At 43.6% G+C, this 17,249-nt stretch overlaps 1 long non-coding RNA gene across 1 annotated transcript in view; it reads left to right on the top strand.

Annotated features, from left to right (window-relative positions):
* Positions 1-16,874, top strand: part of LOC111875429 — a 202,526-nt gene extending 185,652 nt beyond the window's left edge. Inside the window, exon 4 of the long non-coding RNA XR_002844725.2 lies at positions 16,482-16,874. This is a non-coding gene — a long non-coding RNA (uncharacterized LOC111875429). The remainder of the gene's footprint in view (positions 1-16,481) is intronic.
* The last annotated feature ends 375 nt before the right edge of the window (positions 16,875-17,249 follow it).

Genomic DNA, 17,249 nt, shown 5'->3' with positions numbered 1-17,249 from the left:
CCCGGTGCTACCAGATTTTCTGAGAAGTAGTGGATCTGGAACGGGGTCAATTCAGTCTTCTGAGGATAACTGAGGATCTATTTCAAGGAAATAGCGGCTCCGGTCTAGAACACCGAAATTAACAGCTTTGGGGATTTTTTTGCGCTGACCACGCGACACCCTCTATCCGCTAAAGTTGGCAATGACTTCGACGATAAACGTCGGTTCCTCGATCGGTATAGTTCGCTTGCGGACTCAATGCCACGGAGTTTAGTTTAGTTTTTAACATTACGTCCTCACGTATTTCTGAGCAGTCTTAAGGGAGGAAGGCGAAAGTAATTTGACATGACACCTGAAAGCCGGAATAGTGAAGCCAGAAGAGAAACGTTGCCAGACAATGGCTCTGTAACCCTATTCCTAAGGCAGCAAATACACACGTAGCAGTAGAGAAGTTTTTCGACGCTGTTTTATATGCGGTCCATGCCGAGACCGCGCCTTAATTTTTGGCGAAAGGAAAGTAGGTGATTAGTTCTTCCCAGAACTTTCAGTCAAATTACGTCTCGTATTTCTATCATAGTTGACTACACAATAGTACGAATATTTCAGATAATCTCTCTTTCACAGAAGGATTGTGCTTTAATTTGTGATGATGATGCTGCAGTTACATTTCTTCTTATAACTGAGACGTACATAACTACGTTTTGATATTACAAATTGCGGTGGCAAGCTTGTGCCAATTGTAATAGGAAATAAAGGTCTGCTCTTGAATGAGGCATTACTTCAGAAGCTCGTACTTTCTCCATGTCGGAATTTGAAGCACATGCAAATAAAGATCTATAGAACATTTGGGGATAAAATCTGTAGTGCATGGTACCAAATTCCATAGGTTTTGTTATAGCGGCTTTTCCGTTATCATTATACTCTGAATTTACATTTTAGACAAATGCACTAACAAGAATTCTGAAATATTTTATCGTGTACATGTTTCAGTATAAACAGTACTGGGGGCACGCAGTAACTTAATTGAAGTACTGTGCTACAAGCCGGAAAGTCGTGGGTGTGATTCCCGGATTCATTTGATTTTTCAGTTGACCTAATCCTGGGGTCGACTCAACCTCTAACAGAAAAGAGTACCAGGAATCTTCCTGGGGGCAAAGGGCGGCCGACGCGTAAGGCTGACGACCTCACCGCCATCTGTGAGCCGATTGTCTAGAAAATGTGGGAGCCTCGACGTCTCACAACCCTATGGGCCTCCGCAGCCTGTTACAGGGATAGCGTTACCTTTTCTTGTACGAAGGGCTGCCGGAATTGAGAATTGCACTGAGATCCCCCCCCCCCTGTTTTTAAGGCAGAGCATCCGTGAATCGAAGTTGCACGTCATGGGTCCTCTCGGGTTGCCGGACATCATGATTTTTCGGAAAGGTTTTACGTAATGTACGAGTGTATATCTCAGTGTACAGAGCAAATTCATGAGCCGACGTAACCATTTAATTTGTCACTTGATCCTGTCCTGCATTCCCTTTCATATTTATGTTCCGTTTTCATGACTACTTATATAACATGATGTGTACATAATTAAGAAACAATAAGACACAAATATTTCATCGTTTTAATCACCATATTAAAATAGTATTCGGCCGATCACAGTAGCCGTGCCGTCTAAAGCATGAACCGTCTTCACCTGCTCGATCACTGGGATCGTGGGTTCGAATCCCACTCGAGGCATAGCTGTCTGGGTAAATTTATTCTGTGTTTGTTTTATGTGTAGGTAGCGGCCTTGCAACCGACTGATCCCCCGTCCAAGGATGCCTACCGGCTCTGTATGGATTAAGAAATTGAAAAAGCGAGCAAAATCAAAAGGGATGAAGAGCCACAGAGAAGGAAAAATATTAATCAGTTCCCCGGTTAATAGAAATAACAAGATCATCCAGTGATGGGTGTCGAAGCTTTCGCTGGATTACACGGGTGCAAATAAGAGCATGCACTCTGTAGATGCAATTATGTGTCATTCGAGCGCGTCTTGCCCCAGTAGTTAACTGGCAGCCTCGGTGTCTCAGTCATCGGTTGCTGTAGTCACACATGACTGAATCCTTTCAATAGGTACTCGCCACACTACCGCCTAATAATGACCTCATCAGACAAAGTCAGTTTAGCGAAAGTAGAGGCATGTTAATGAATGAGAGTTGTAATTTCACAGCTAACCGGGATATCCCAAGACGTTCAGGTTCTGGTGTTACAGCGTTTGTTTCTTCAGATTCTAGAAGTTCTCATCGTATCGCTGGGGGGATTGTTACATTTGAAACGTCGGAAGATTCATCTGTATGCCATGCAATGACCACGTTTTTCCACTCGAGTTTCTCCGCGGGCATCTACCGCTGCGCGTCTGGCCTCTTGCTCCGGTAAACAGGAATCCCAAGGCCAACAGCATTAATTAATTAAGCCCCAGTATGATACTAAGGGAGAGAGCCGCCTCACTCCGCAACTTCTTAACTTGCCTTCCAGCCATCGGCCAACGGCAATGATTTTGATCATTCTGAAAATTTCGCTACTTTAACAACACGCTTTAATATATCCCGTATGGAAAGAGCTACAGGAACCAATGGAAACATGCAGTGAGTAACTACATTGGCGAGAGAGAGAGTAACTTAGAACTTGATAGCCTCAGCAGGCCAAGAAATTCCACTCCTTATTTTGAACCCCGAAATCTCGTCTTTCTATTAACTCTTCCTACCACAGTCCCTATCCTAAACCAGTTGAATCCACCCCAGATATTCACACTCTGTATCTTCAAGGTCCATTTTAATATTATATTCCCCTCTACCCTTAGAAGTTACGGGCAGGACGGCAAGGGAAATAGATTATTCTCAACTCTACAGCATCCAGAAGGGCTCTGGGGCCCACCCAACCTCCTATTCAATGGGACCTGGGGGCTCTTTCTTCAGGGGTAAAGCGGCCGGTACGTGATTCTGACCAGCGAACTCTATCTAATGCCGAGACCAAGAATTGTGGAGCTATACTTCCATTCACCCTTGCGTCTTCATGGCTTACTGCTTAATTAACTAAGCACAGGGACAACTTTGCCGTTTTGCCTACGTCTAGAACTCATTATGCAGTCCAGAGATTATCTTCAGCAAAAGCCAGTGTTCTAAGTCCTAAAAGTAAGAAGGACAATAACATCGCTTAAAATTGTATCGACCGTCTCTGTGGTCTAGTGGTCAGAGTTCCTGGCTACAGATCCAGAGGTGCGGGTTCGATTCCCTGCCCTACCAGATATTTTGAGAAGTAGTGGGTGTGGAACTGGGTCCACTCAGCCTCGTGAGAATAATTGAGGAGCTGTTTCAAGGAAGTAGCTGCTCCGGTCTAGGAACCGAGATTAACGGCCGTGGAGAATCGTTGTGCTCACCACGTGGCACCCTCTATCCGCAAAATTGGCACTAACTTCTCCGACAAGCTGTGGTTGTTCGGTCGGTATAGTTCGCTCGCGGACTAAAACCACGGAGTATATTTGTAAAGTTACTAGCTACGGGCTGGACGAACACGGTTTGGTTGTCAGCAGAGGCAGAGATCATTTACTCTGCCCGTAGGGTACCAGGGTTAAAGTGACCGGAGCATAAAACTGGACGTCTACCTCATCTGGTGTCATTGGCCTTTATGTCCGGAATAAAGTTCGCCTTTGTATATTTGTCTGTTCTCTACAAGTGACGTGTATTTATGTTAGTATGAAGGACTACAGATGTTAACAGAAGAAGTCGCGAGAGTTGGCCTCAGAGGACACAGCAGTTGAAATGCGGCATTGACTCGCAATGGCGCGGATTCGAATCTCAACCATGTGGGCTTCCCCGTTCGTTGCTAATTGCTGTAATGGTTACCTTACCTCTTCCTCCCCGTTACCTTATACAACGTTTCAGCTGACGTGATTCTGAGGATTAAACCGGCATTGTGGCTACGATATGTAACGCCTGCTCTAATAATTCTGAAGTATGTCCTTAGAATGTGTTAAACATCCATGCCCTGAGTGGGATTCGAACCCACGATCCCGGCTTCCGAGCGAGCGAAGACAGTACATGCCTTAGACCGCTCGGCTACCGTGACCGGCACCAGTGTTTATGTAGGCCTCTTATTTATATCTATCTGTGGCTGTGCAGCCCTTTGTTGCGCCTTGGCCGCTTTCTCACTTTCTAAATCTATACACAGGCGATATGACTTCTTGGACGGGGATCAGCCCGGCGTAAGGTCGCCACCTACGCATAGAACACAAACACAGAATAAACGCACGCACATCCGTGCTTTGAGTGGAATCCCAACCCACGATCCCAATGTTCGAGCGGGCGAAGACGGTTCATGTCATAGACCGAGCGGCCACTGTCATTGTCAGGCCTATTATTTAGATAAATAAAATTAAGCTCAATTGTTGTCAACCCCACTGAAGTTATTTTTCCAAATTTTACAGTCTGTATTAATTCAGGAAATCAAAATTCCGCGGCTCCTGTCTCAAGCCGCCGCGACTTCGCCTTCATACTATTCTTGTGAGAACGACGAGAGGGTGAATTCTGGGTACGTTCCAAACCAGACAATGCTCTTTCTTCCTCCCCATAAAATTTCTGCCATTTTTCCCATGACTTTTCACTTTCACATACTCTTCATGGTTCAGAAGGCTCAAGAGCTGAGGGAAATTCTAAAAGCGTCCTGAGAAATAATCTCAAAGTGATAAGACTTACTCAAGGAGACAGGCAGTTGATATAAATCTCATTGCCTCGGATGGGTTTGCAAACGAAGCGCCTGTGTCCCACAGAACCGGTTATGCCTTTACGTGGGACATCGACTCTTACGGACAGGAACAAACTGCATATTGTAAAGTTAGCAATCGCGATTCTTATCAAAAGTGTAATTCTGTTGATAATACTGGCACCAGCCATACGTTCTGCTTCTGTGAGCAGCCATTATCGTGACAGCTGTCGAGTAGATCTCAGTAGCGAGTTTTATAGCTTCCATTTATAGCGTGATAGATGAACGACGAATTTTAAAAGATCTGAAAGGAAGTAACTGTGGTGTAATCCAGACATTACCCAGACGTTAGGGGAACACCGCTAAATTCCACAGTCTGAATAGCCCGCGTCCCAACTGAGAATCGAACAGACCACCATATCTAAAATACGTGTCTAGTGCCTTACTGCTACGCCAGCTCGCTCGACAGTAGAGCGTACATGTATTCTGTTGCTAATTCACATGTTGCGTATAGTAATTCAATTTTTGGGCTTTGGTAAAAAAAAACTTTGCATGTAACAGGCAGTGAAGACCCATTGAGTTATGAGATGTCAAGTCTCCCACATTTTCTAGGCAATCGGCTCACAGATGGCGGTGAGGTTATCAGCCTTAATCGCCGGGCGGCCGGCCGCCCTTTACCCCCAGGAAGATTCCTGGTACTCATTTGTGTTACAGGCTGAGTAGACGACAGGGCCATAGTGCGACTGGAACCATTAGGTTAACTTAAAAATCCAGTGATGTCGTCGGGAATCGTACCTGCCACATTCCAACTTGTAGCATAATGTCTCAACCAACTACGTTACAGCGCGCCCCTTTTTGGACTCTGGACTACTCGAAAATTATTCTCTAAGTTTTGATTTCCTACCCAGCTCCGTTGAGGAGAGCCGTTTTTCACAAGACAATAATCTCTCGTGTAGTCAAGTAATATTTTGCCCCTTTCGGAACCTGAAGGTTTGAAATGTTATTAGAGGTTTCCACGGCGGTGGCTACCGAACTCACATTCTGGTATGTGATACCAGGTGAGGTACCATCGTGCGAAAGGAGCCTGCTGCTTCTATCTCTCCATCACGTGGATGAAGGCAGTGGACTCCTCCGAAACGCTGGTGCATATCTGCCAAGTTACATGGCGCCACAACCCAGAAGACAGTCATTGTCCTGTTCATAAGAGTGCACCAAAGATCGCTGTCCTCAGATGAGGTCACTTCACGCAATCTTGTCATATTTATCTAAGATCTGTTTTAATATTATCTTTCCGTCTACCCTTACTTGTCCAAAACACCCTCTTGCCCTCCGACTAAAATTATGTATGAGTTTCTCATCTAGGGATCGGAGTTCTATTCCCGGCAGGGACAAGATTTTTCTCCGTGTCATCCGGACGGGTTCTGGGGACCACTCAGCCTCCTATCCAATGGGTACCGATAGCTTTTTCCTTCGGGGTAAAACTGCCGGGGCGTGAAGCTGACCACTCACCTTCAACTAGTACCGAGGTCAACAAAACGCGCATCTATACGTCCACTCCCCCATAGGCCTTCATGGTGTATTGCTTAATTAGTTAAGTACAGGGAGAACTTCACCCTTTTTGTGACTTTCTAATTTCCATCATTTGGCTTTAGATGTCTTTCCCATCTCATCATTTTATGTTCCATCACTTTAATAATGTTAGACGAAGAGTACAAATCATTAAGAACTTTTCACCAGCATCACGTTTCTCGCTGTCTCCAAGGTACAACTATTTCTCTTATATAAATCTGAGTATGTTCAACCAATATACGTATAGAGTAGGAACTATGACATTTATGTAGCGCCTTTGTATTTACCAGTTTGCGCCGTAATGTTAATATACGTGAGATATGGTGGACATAGTGGCTCTGGGACCGCTTCCTCCATCAGTTACTTCATGTTCGTTAAACACCCCGTCAGCGACCCTGTACAACCTCGACACCAACAGTGTCGTTAAACATCAGGCAGTGTAACAAACACTGTAAAAAATACCTCTGAAGCAAACAACGGACCCCTTTCTTATCCATTTATACTGTCACGTGTAGGGGTGGGGGGTCTGTGCGTGACTTCCAAGACGTGTTTTGGATTGGACTTATTGAAACATCTCGGGACTAGAGGCAATACAGCGCTATCGCTGATCTACATACATTGCAGTTCACCTGGGTTCTCAGTCTTCACTAGTCGTATCCTGGCAACGGATTCATATTTGTTGCCGCAGGAATGTGTTTCACGAGTCGTTACCTAGCAATGGACCTATCTTCTGATTTCACTGTTCCGGCTTTCGGGCAACATGTTAAAATGTTTATTATGGATAGACAATTAAGATTGTCTGTTCCCCCCTTTTTTTTTTTTTTTTGGTAAACGCTGTTCTTAATGGTCTCGTTTCAGATTTTCATACTAAAATGTATGCATTTATTGCTTCTGTGCGTGCAACATGCCCTTCCCATCTCACCCATAACCTTGAGAGATTCTAACATAGTTAAGTATGGATCTCCGTGGAGAAAGTTTTAAATTAAAATTATGCAAAGATTATTAATTTGCTTAATAACAGACTTCAGCATCTTGCTGCAGGCAGATAGAACAGATATTGATCCACTTACTGGATAATCTCCCTTTTGAACACGCTGTGTATAGCCGATATTAGATTAAATGTGTTCAAAATTGTGTTGCCGTAACATTAGAAACCGTTTCGGGGTTAACAAGTTTCCTTATTCCCTAAAAGTTAATTGACTCCAAGGAACTGAGCCCTTCTTGAGAAGCAGGCAGTTGTGCAACTACTTAAGGAATTCCCAGCAATTTATGGAACCCGAAGGTTCAGTTCTATGTTCACAACTTCTCAAGAACCTGAGCCAGATCAATCCAGTCCATACCGCCCCATGCAATCTCTCTAACATCAATTTTAATATTATCAACCCCACTTCTTGGTTTTCCTAGTGGTCTCTTTCCTTCTATTTTTCTCACCAATTTCATATATGCATTCCTCTTCTCCCCCATTCATTTTACACGCCCTGCCCATCTCATCCTCCTTGACTTGATTTCTCTAATTATACTTGGCGAAGAAGTACAAATTATGAAGCTCCTCATCATGCAGTTTTCTCCAACGTATCCATCCATCCGTCTGCCTATGGCTCTACAGCCCTTTGTTGGACCTTGGCCGCCCTTTCAGTTCCTTAATCCTAAACAGGCTGTAGGACTCCTTGGACTGGGGATCGGCCAGTCACAAGGTCGCTACCTACACACAGACATCCATGCCTTGAGTGATATTCGAGCCTACGATTCCAGCTTCCATTTATGCCTTAGTCCGCGCTGCCCCTGTAATCAGTGATAGAACCGCAAGCAAAATTATGGTATTTATATCGTAAATTTTATACTTTTATTCAGCAGACGAGAAGACAAAACGTTCTTGACTTAATGGTAGCAAGCATTACCCGAATTCAGTCATTTCTTCTTACTTAAAGACATAGGAAACTTTAAATGATATGAATCCGTGTGTTTGAAGACTATTTAAACAGGTGCCTTCGGTTTCGACAAACCCGGCTTGCAAGTTCAGATTTGAACTCGCGACTGCAGTGCCTCCATTTTCGTTGCTACTTCCTTGTGTTGACAGTTGCATATCTGTTTCCTCCCGTTTGTATGAGAATGTCAGTGATGTGTAACGGACGTCAGAAAATAGGTATTTGACCCGAAAGTTTCTGCTGATACATGCTTTATGTCTCATATCCTATTTTTAACCATGTATGAATAAATATTTCAAACAGGTTCATAGCAGGAAGCACATTTTGTGTATCTACTTAACGACATGGGCTGGCTGCCTTATCCTTTGTTCAAACACCGGTTCTCCGGCCTCTCCGACTACCGTAAGGACACACAACATGCTTTTAAGTGTGAGTGTAAACATTATTACAGTTCAAGAAGAATGTGTTAATTGACCGTGAAACACAAGCTTATACACCAACAACAAGACTCGGCTGTATACGTACGTGATGAAGATGTATGAGCTTCATATGTTTGTCCCTTCGTGTGTCTGACCGCGTGTCCATTGCTTCAGTCACAGCGCATGTCAATATAACTAATTAATTGTATGATATTACACATTATATGGGGAACATTTTTTTTCCGTACGATCATTGGCGAATTGTTGCCTACAAATCATATCTTGCGGAAACACGGCTCCACGACTGGCTGCACTCAAGGATCCGTAGTTTCGCTGTCTCCAATTTCAACGGCAACGCATGCGCAAAAGCTTAGATTTGGGACATATATTCCAGCAGTGGATCTACCTGGTGATTACGAGGCTAAGACACACTGGAGTATCGCTATGTATTGGGCATGCGTACAGCTGGTTCCAGGGGACACAGAAATGAGTACCAAGAATCTTTTGGGAGGTAAAAGGCTGCCGGCGCTTAATGCTGAGAACCTTAACGTCACCAGTGAACCGATTGTCTAGAAAATGTCGTAACCTCGACATCTGACGACCCTATGGGCTTCCATGGCCAGTTACAGGGATAGTTTTATCTTTGTACCTTGCAGCTGATTACAAACAAGACATAATTTTCATTGGATGGAGAATAGGCAGTGTTGTTTTATATTCCTCAGTGTTTGATGGTCGAGAGGCGCCTTGCTAGTCACACCGGAGTAGTTGCCTGTAAAATGTATATGGATTGAGAGTATAGATATATCGCACAATTTCTTGGTTCATGTTGTTTCGAAATTATTGGAAGATCCAACACCCTCCATTACAGAACATTTGGGGACAGGTTCTTAGGAAGAACGGAATATGGAATATGAATAACAATGACTGCTGTTAAATTAAGGCAAAGTTTAAGACTCGGTGCTGTTATTTAAATATATTTGAAAAAAGTTTAATTAGAAACACAAATTATATTTGTAATTGATTAATTACAAGAATTTGTAGTTTGTAATTTTTAAACTAGTCGACAGCGATTTGCATGTATTTAATCGGTACAATGTTCCCATAGCGATTGACACCCTTGTAGTTATTGACCAATATCTTGACTGCAATGCCGTTAAGGGCTTTCCAGTCTCGGGGCCATATTTCACTCAGACACAAGTGCAGATTACATCGCCAGTTTGTACACGACCCTGAACCTTCGTGTAGCTGAAAAATACGTAGGTGATAGAGCATTGTTGGTAACAGACTAAAATTCAGTGACACAAACGGAGGACAGTCTACAAATATACAGAGTGATTCTAAATTATCGTCGGTGTTTCCGCTGCCTGTGTTTTTCAAACCTTACGTGCCACGAAAGGCACTCACGTTGAAGTTCTTTAACATTCTGTAGTATTGATTCAACAACGAATAAAACTTTTTGAATTACACTTTGGGACTGCATAAGCAGTTAAATTTTGTCGTTTCCAATTTGAAAACTAAAGGACACGGAGGCCCCGGCAGTAATTTAGAATCGCATCGTATAGCATATATAACCCAGAAATGCAGCCCAGAAAGGAGAAGTTCCCTTCAAAGGAAAATACTGAATAATATTGAAGATAACGTTAAAAATCACAGTACACAGAACAGACAGCTCGCTTCAGTGATTAGGGCTGCGGTGCTCTGTGCGGCCATGATAGGAGCCCGGTTATTATACTACATAAGCTTGTATTTTTGTGTGGCACAATCAAGAAATCAGTAAGGAATAATGTTAGGACGAGAACATAATGAAGGTTTTACGAATTGTGAAAATTAAGCTTTAAATACAGCGGACGGAAGAAATGGTAGAAATAGCAGGAATGAGTTTCATGGACGTGTTCTTGCGCCGTAATAGTTGTTTACCTGCAACACAGTACGCTTGGGGTTACTGGGTCTTCGGACCTAGTCCGTCGCCCGGCATCCTAAAGATGTTTCGGAAACTAGAGCTGATCCAGTTTCTTAAACGTTGTGTTCTTTAAAATACCGACGTTGGATAAAGTCGGAAACCCCGGTAATCCAGAATATCTTGCACCATTGTCGGAACAATTTAGGATTTAGTACTGTAACGGATTTGATCAACGCGTTGCAAGGCAAGAGCTCTGTAAACACGGTCCAACACGCAACAAAACAGGAAGTTGTGTTTTCTGTAGATCCAACCTGCGCGCCAATAGAGTGGCTGGATAGCGATCGCGTGATGTGTTTACTGTTGGTCCATGTCCGCGCCTATAGAAGTGAGTGACGGAATTCGTTCAGGGAAGTTACGTGTTACGAGTGGTAGTAGCGGCTGAAGCACACGAGCAAGCAAGAAAGTCAGTTCTTGGCAGGAGGTAGCCACGGGAATTTCATAGTTGAAGACGAATTAGAAGTCGGCTTGTGAAGACTTAGAAGACTTTATTTATGTCTAATATTTGGAGTCTGTGATTCATTGAGACTTATGGTTCATGTATTATAAATCCGTGAAGACTAGTGCAGTTAGACTGAAGAGATTAGGATGGAGTGATTGTAAACTGTGTAAAGCAGCAACAGTGTAACATTTAAGTGTAGTTACCACCTTTAGGGGGTTAATAAATCCAATTACGAATCCGAACCCCGCCGTTAGTCGCTGTGACACGTGACAATACAATACATATTTAACTATAAATGTCTAAGCTAAGTCTAAATGCTTATGGCGTTGGCGTGTAACAACATGACTAATATTTTGTACATTTTCAAAATTCTTGAGTTTTCTTAAAACATTTCGGTAAATGGATCCATTTCGGTCATCAAGTATAAAAGGAACAAAGATCAAGCGATTGAGACGAGCTCTTTCTATCGGGCACAACTGAATGTCAACCCGTTGAAAGACGAACAGAGAGAAAGACCTCTGAATTATATTGTTATTTTGACGCGTTACCTTACGTCCAACACCGCGACAACCGCTACAATCGGAACGGACACTTCCACGGTAACGAATACATGGAAATTGTGGAGCTCCCGCAGCGACAGAACGTAGTAACGAATTGTCGCTGAGTAACAACGGATGAGACGAAACACGATACCGGTGTAATCTATAAAGAGCGTTCCCGTAACAACGGACTGCCTGAACAGCGGTAACGGGACCGCGAGAAATGATGTCTGGTATCCGGTCCGCATAACCCCTATATAAGCAGAGCTTACGACACGTACAGAGCATTGAGAGAACGAGACACTCTTGGGATAGCCGCCGCCAGAGACTGTTGAGATCCAACCACGGCCAAGGATAGTTGAGACGTCCAACGGAGTATTGGGCCAGGAGTCAAGTGACACTGCAAGTGATAGTAATCGTAAGGTGTGTAAATGTGAGTGTCCAATAAAGATTCGCTAAATCCGAGACCCACGTGAAGTTATTTGTCGCGTGACGTACCCAACACGTGACATTGTTTTATGCACTTTATGAAAGGAAAACATCAACTTTAGTGCTTTCTATAGCTTTGACTTTGTAATAAAGGTAAAAAGGTAAAGTTCTCCTTTTGCTTAGCTAATTAAGCGCTACGCCATGATTGCGTATGGGGGAGTGGATGTATAGAGGCACATTTTCTTGACCTCGACTCTTGTTGGAGGTAAGTGGTCAGCTTCACGCCCTGGCAACTTTGATTATGTAAAACTATTATAAAACGTTTTTTTACTATACAATAGGAACCAAGCAAAAAACTGCGAAGAAGTGCAGCAGAATACCACGCACATACAGAGATCTCTGTAGGTTAGGAGTATCGCAGCCAGAAATATGAAATTTTAGCCTAAATTTTGTACGTTTCTCTTATGGTATAGTTGCGTGAAAGACGTTATCCGGTTCCGGTAGACTCCATTCCTGCGCGCGGGTTGCGGACTGCCAGGCTATGTCACCGCTTCTTAAAAAACAGCTTGTGTTCTTCACATGTAGCTGATTTGTATCTGGGATCAGTTGTCACGTAATTAAATCCAGGAATTGCAAGTTCATGTCAGCCTGCGTCAAGTCGCTGTAACAAAGTGAAAAATAAAGCACTAATTGAAGAATGCAGCTAATGTGGTTTTGCTTGATATGTTTCGAGATAACAAATTTGTGTTGACAATGTCCGTTGACACGATATGTCACGTCTGATCTGAGTCTCGGTTTCTCATGGTGTAATGGTTCCAAGTCACGCAGATTCTTCGATCGCTATTCCGTGACTTGTCAGTGCCGTGCTCACGCAATGTGATATTGGAGCCGCATTGTTTGATAGACAAGCTCAACAGGTCGCCTGCATTCAGAATCCTCGACCCTGCCGCACTCTTTTCCTCCTGATTCATTTATCCTCCCCTCTTTTGCACAGTTCTCTTTTATGTTGTACCAATTATTTTTACAGCAACTATTCTATGTCAGGACAGAGCGGGGAAAGTTGCGTTCATTCTTACGTTACTCAGCTCTGAGTTTTACCTACGTCCAGACTGTAATATCGACTAACCTATTTTCTGTTCCCTTCCCCCCTCGACTGTCGTTTTGTGCGACTCTGTGCCCGTTGCTCAAATTATGTAACGTAGAAATAACGGTCACGTTAGCCGCGCGGTCTAAGGCATGCACTGTTTTCACTAACTCGAACGCTGCGATCGTGGGTTCGAATACCACTCTAAGGCACCGATGTCTGTTTGTGCGTTTATTCTGTGTGTAGGCAGCGGCCTTGCAACGAGTCCTACCGACTATGCAAAAAAATATCACGAAACTGATGAAGAGACCAGGGCCCAGCAAGGGCTGTAGAGCCACTGATGAATGAATGAATGAGAACTAAAACTGGCATTAGAATGAAGACTTGCGATTTGGCAGAAATGTGAAAGAAAAGTTCGCGTGTTTGTATGAACGACTGGAGAACGCTAAGACAGGCTCCTCCTAAGGGAAGTGCTTAGCAAGTAGCTTAATCGTAGTACTTTCTTCTGGCACATTTTATTTATGGTAGGTTGGTACCTTGTGATATTACTTCGTGTCTTTATCGTTCCCTCCCGTTTATCTTCATCTTCTTTTGTCTTTCGTATTAGCCCTCTTGGCCTATTCCCGCCAGAATTAATCTGGTACTATGAATCTTTATACAGAGTCGGTAGGACTCCCTGGATGGGTGATCAGCTATTATCATTTATAATGAATAGACAACCACTAGTTGAACTGTCCTATAGGATTTATTGCAGCTGCATAGTATACACAGATGGATAACAACAATAGTGAACTGCTCGAACACTGAACTGGTATTGAAGAACGGTAGAACTAGACTGTAAACTGTAACTCAGTGTATCTTCTTATGTAGCCTAGATCAGACATATAGAAAACGGTTACGTAATAGGTACTGCTATTGCCGGTTACCGTGTTTATAAGTTCCCTAGCAACCGCTGTTTACTTGCTTCTGCCTAGCAACCGTTGTTTACTCGTTGTTGCTAAGCAATGATGCTTGCGTTGTCACACTTGCTTAAATGTGGGCAGTTCCCACATTTCTAATACACTTTTCTTTATTCCACAGAATGTCACTTTGCAGTAACTGATTCGGCGCTGTTCACAATCTGTTTAGTAATCAGTCATCAGAACCTTAGTTACTCGCATTTTGAACATTATATTATTAAAATGGGCCGAATCTGCTTTCTAAATTAGAATTTTCATAGACAATGGATTCCAATTCCGAAAATTTTCGAATGACATTTTCTTGCTCAAACAGATATTTACGTATTTTCTTTAATTTTTCCCATTTTCCGTAACAGTTTCGAGTATAATAGAAATATCACATATACCAGAAGGAATTTAATTGGCACTATGGCGCAAATTGTACACTCGCTTCATTTTCAGACGTCTATTAAAAACGGCGCGAAAATTATATGCGTTTATAGTTTCTTTAACGATGTCAGTAATTAAGATTGTATAATGTCGAATTTTTCTTTATGATATAATATAATATAATATATAATGAATTGAAAATGCTGTAGAAGGGAAGCGGTTGTAGCCTGATTTAAGGTACTGTCCCTGAAATGTTGCCTGAAGGGATTGAGAAAAACCACGAGCGCCCCAGCCGAGATTCGAGCCGAACCCCTTCCGGATGCGAGCCTGAAGCGTTACAGCTGAGAGATAAAACGTCACAAATACTTATGGTGGTGTTTGCTGTAACTCTTCATCTGAAAGAGAGTCCCATTTTGAGCTTGTGGGGACCGGTTTAGCGACGGGCTACGGGATGGACGATCGGGGTTCGTTTCCCGGTAGAGTCAAGAGGTTTTTTTTATATTCCACAAAGTCCAGACCGCCTCTGGAGTCCACTCAGCCTCCTATCCAGAGGATACTACGGGCTGTTCCCCCGGGAATAAATCTGCCGGGACGTGAAGCTGAACACTCACCTACACCTAGTACCGAGATCAAGAATGGTGGAGCTATAACTCCACTCACACATACATCTTTACGGCGTGGTGCTTAATTAGTAACTAAGCGCAGGGATAACTTTTAGCTCTAATTAAAGGCTCAGCCACAGTTGTCCTACATCTGCAGTGCTTGCACTTCATCACAAGTTCCCATGAAGTTTCCATACATATTGTACTGAAGTGAGGAGGGTTCAGTGCTTGAGAGGTGGATGGCCAGACAAGACACAGACCTATAAGATATCACGTGTTTAGTTGCTTGGGTTGGGGTGAGGCTGAGTCCACTTGGTACGTCGGCCACTAATTAGCATATTGTACCAGCCCCTGATGATAGATGATGATGATGAATGTGGAGAAGTCGTTGGAATGAGAATTTGCAGGGGAAACCGAAGTACTGGAAGAAAACCTGCCCCAATTCCACTATGTTTACCATAAATCCCACGTAACCTAACCTGGGCTCGAACCCGGGCCTCCGCTATGGAAAGCCGGCGTTTAATCGCCTCAGCTATGACATGGCTCTATGTCACGTGTTGTTGTTAGGAAAAGGAAGTGAAGTTTAGAAATGAACCATTACAGTGGGCCCCATTTCATCACGGCACGGTAAGACCTCAGGTTGCAATTGGAGGGGACGTCCTGTAGATACGGATGATAGACGATGACAACCGAGATAGGGTGGTTCTCCATCGTGGAGCATGGACAGGAAGGAAATGGTTCCTCGCCGTAAAAGCATCGCAAAAGGCAGCAGCTTAAGATTCCTCAAACACGCCTCCGTCACCGGGCTCTCATCCTAAGGGAAACGCATATGTGGAAGATGTCTGACAAGAATGTTCGGAGAATATTCACAGTAGCCGTTCGGTAAAACCTCTGATGAGCCAGATGAATCCAGTCTACTCCCTTATACCGTACTTATTAAATGTATTCGCATATATATCTTTCATAGTGGAGTGGGGGAACCAGATTTGTGACTAGACCGGACTCACGCTCACCTCTCAGGTTCTGCTCTTACGAACACAACGTGTCCACCAAAGCGTTTCTTCCATTCAGGATTTCCGACGGAATTTTCTAACATGCGTTTAAACATTGAAATGGTTTTAGAAGAATATTCTGTAATGTAAGTTGAAAGATGAGAAGGTATAGTTGCCCCTGTGCTACCCAGTGAAAATGTATTTGAGGATGGAGGCGTAAATCCAGAATTCTTGAGCTCAATAATAGATGCAGGTGAGTGATTAACTTCATGCCCTGTCCGCTTTACCTCCTGGGAAAGAGCCCCGGGTACCCATTGTTCGAGCCCAAATCCGGATGCTGTGGAGAAGAGAAAATCTCTTTCTCCTACCGGGAATGGAACCCCGGCCGTCCGGCCCATAGACGGTCGCTAAACGACTGAGCTATCTTGACTCCTAATTTATGTTGTAAGTAGCGAAAAATAAATGCCTTGTGTTTGTTCTGTTCTCCGCAGATGGATATCTTCTTGAAGACACTCTGCATTCGCCTACTTCTTCTTCTGGCGGAGACCTCCACCAGTCGGTTCCTCTTCCTGTGTTTCTCGAGGAGCCCACAGACTCCTACGTTATCAAGAACAAACCGGCTACATTACAATGCCGAGCCGCCCACGCCTTGCAGGTGTACTTCCGGTGCAATGGCGCCAGGAAACAGCATTCATCTTCAGCCAACTCACCACCAATGCAGCAAGACTTTGTAGACCCCCAGACGGGAGTTCGTAACGTCGAGGCGTCTATCAATATTACGCGTAATGAAGTGGAGGAATATTTTGGGAAAGACAAATTTAAATGTGAATGCATCGCGTGGTCCAGCAGAGGGCAGATCCGCAGCCAGCCAGCCGCCGTTGATGTCGCATGTAAGTACAGAAACCTTTCTGTCAGCCTACTTCCCTTATTTTGAAAAAAAAATGAAAATAGGCGTATAAAATCACCTTGCTCTCAGTGTGTGTGTGTGTGTGTGTGTGTGTAGTTCCCCTGAACACCTTCTGAATGCCTGAACCAGTCTTTATAAAACTCTGTATATCATGCCACCCTAGCCCATCTAAACAGCGTTCTGTAGTTTGATTCTTTCATGTACAATATGTGTTAATTATTTTTTAATTAATTCGCTTAGTGGGGAGTGGAGTCCAACTGGGTCCACTCGGCACGGCGGCCACTGATTGGCCTATTGTAGCCTGCCCCGGGTGATTATAATGATGGATAATTTGATGGAATGAAAATTGGCA

The sequence above is a fragment of the Cryptotermes secundus genome, unplaced genomic scaffold (assembly GCF_002891405.2).
Source record: "Cryptotermes secundus unplaced genomic scaffold, Csec_1.0 scaffold229, whole genome shotgun sequence".
NCBI classification, from domain to species: domain Eukaryota; kingdom Metazoa; phylum Arthropoda; class Insecta; order Blattodea; family Kalotermitidae; genus Cryptotermes; species Cryptotermes secundus.
Note: the sequence above shows the minus strand (reverse complement) of the source record. Positions and strands in the feature narration are given on the sequence as shown.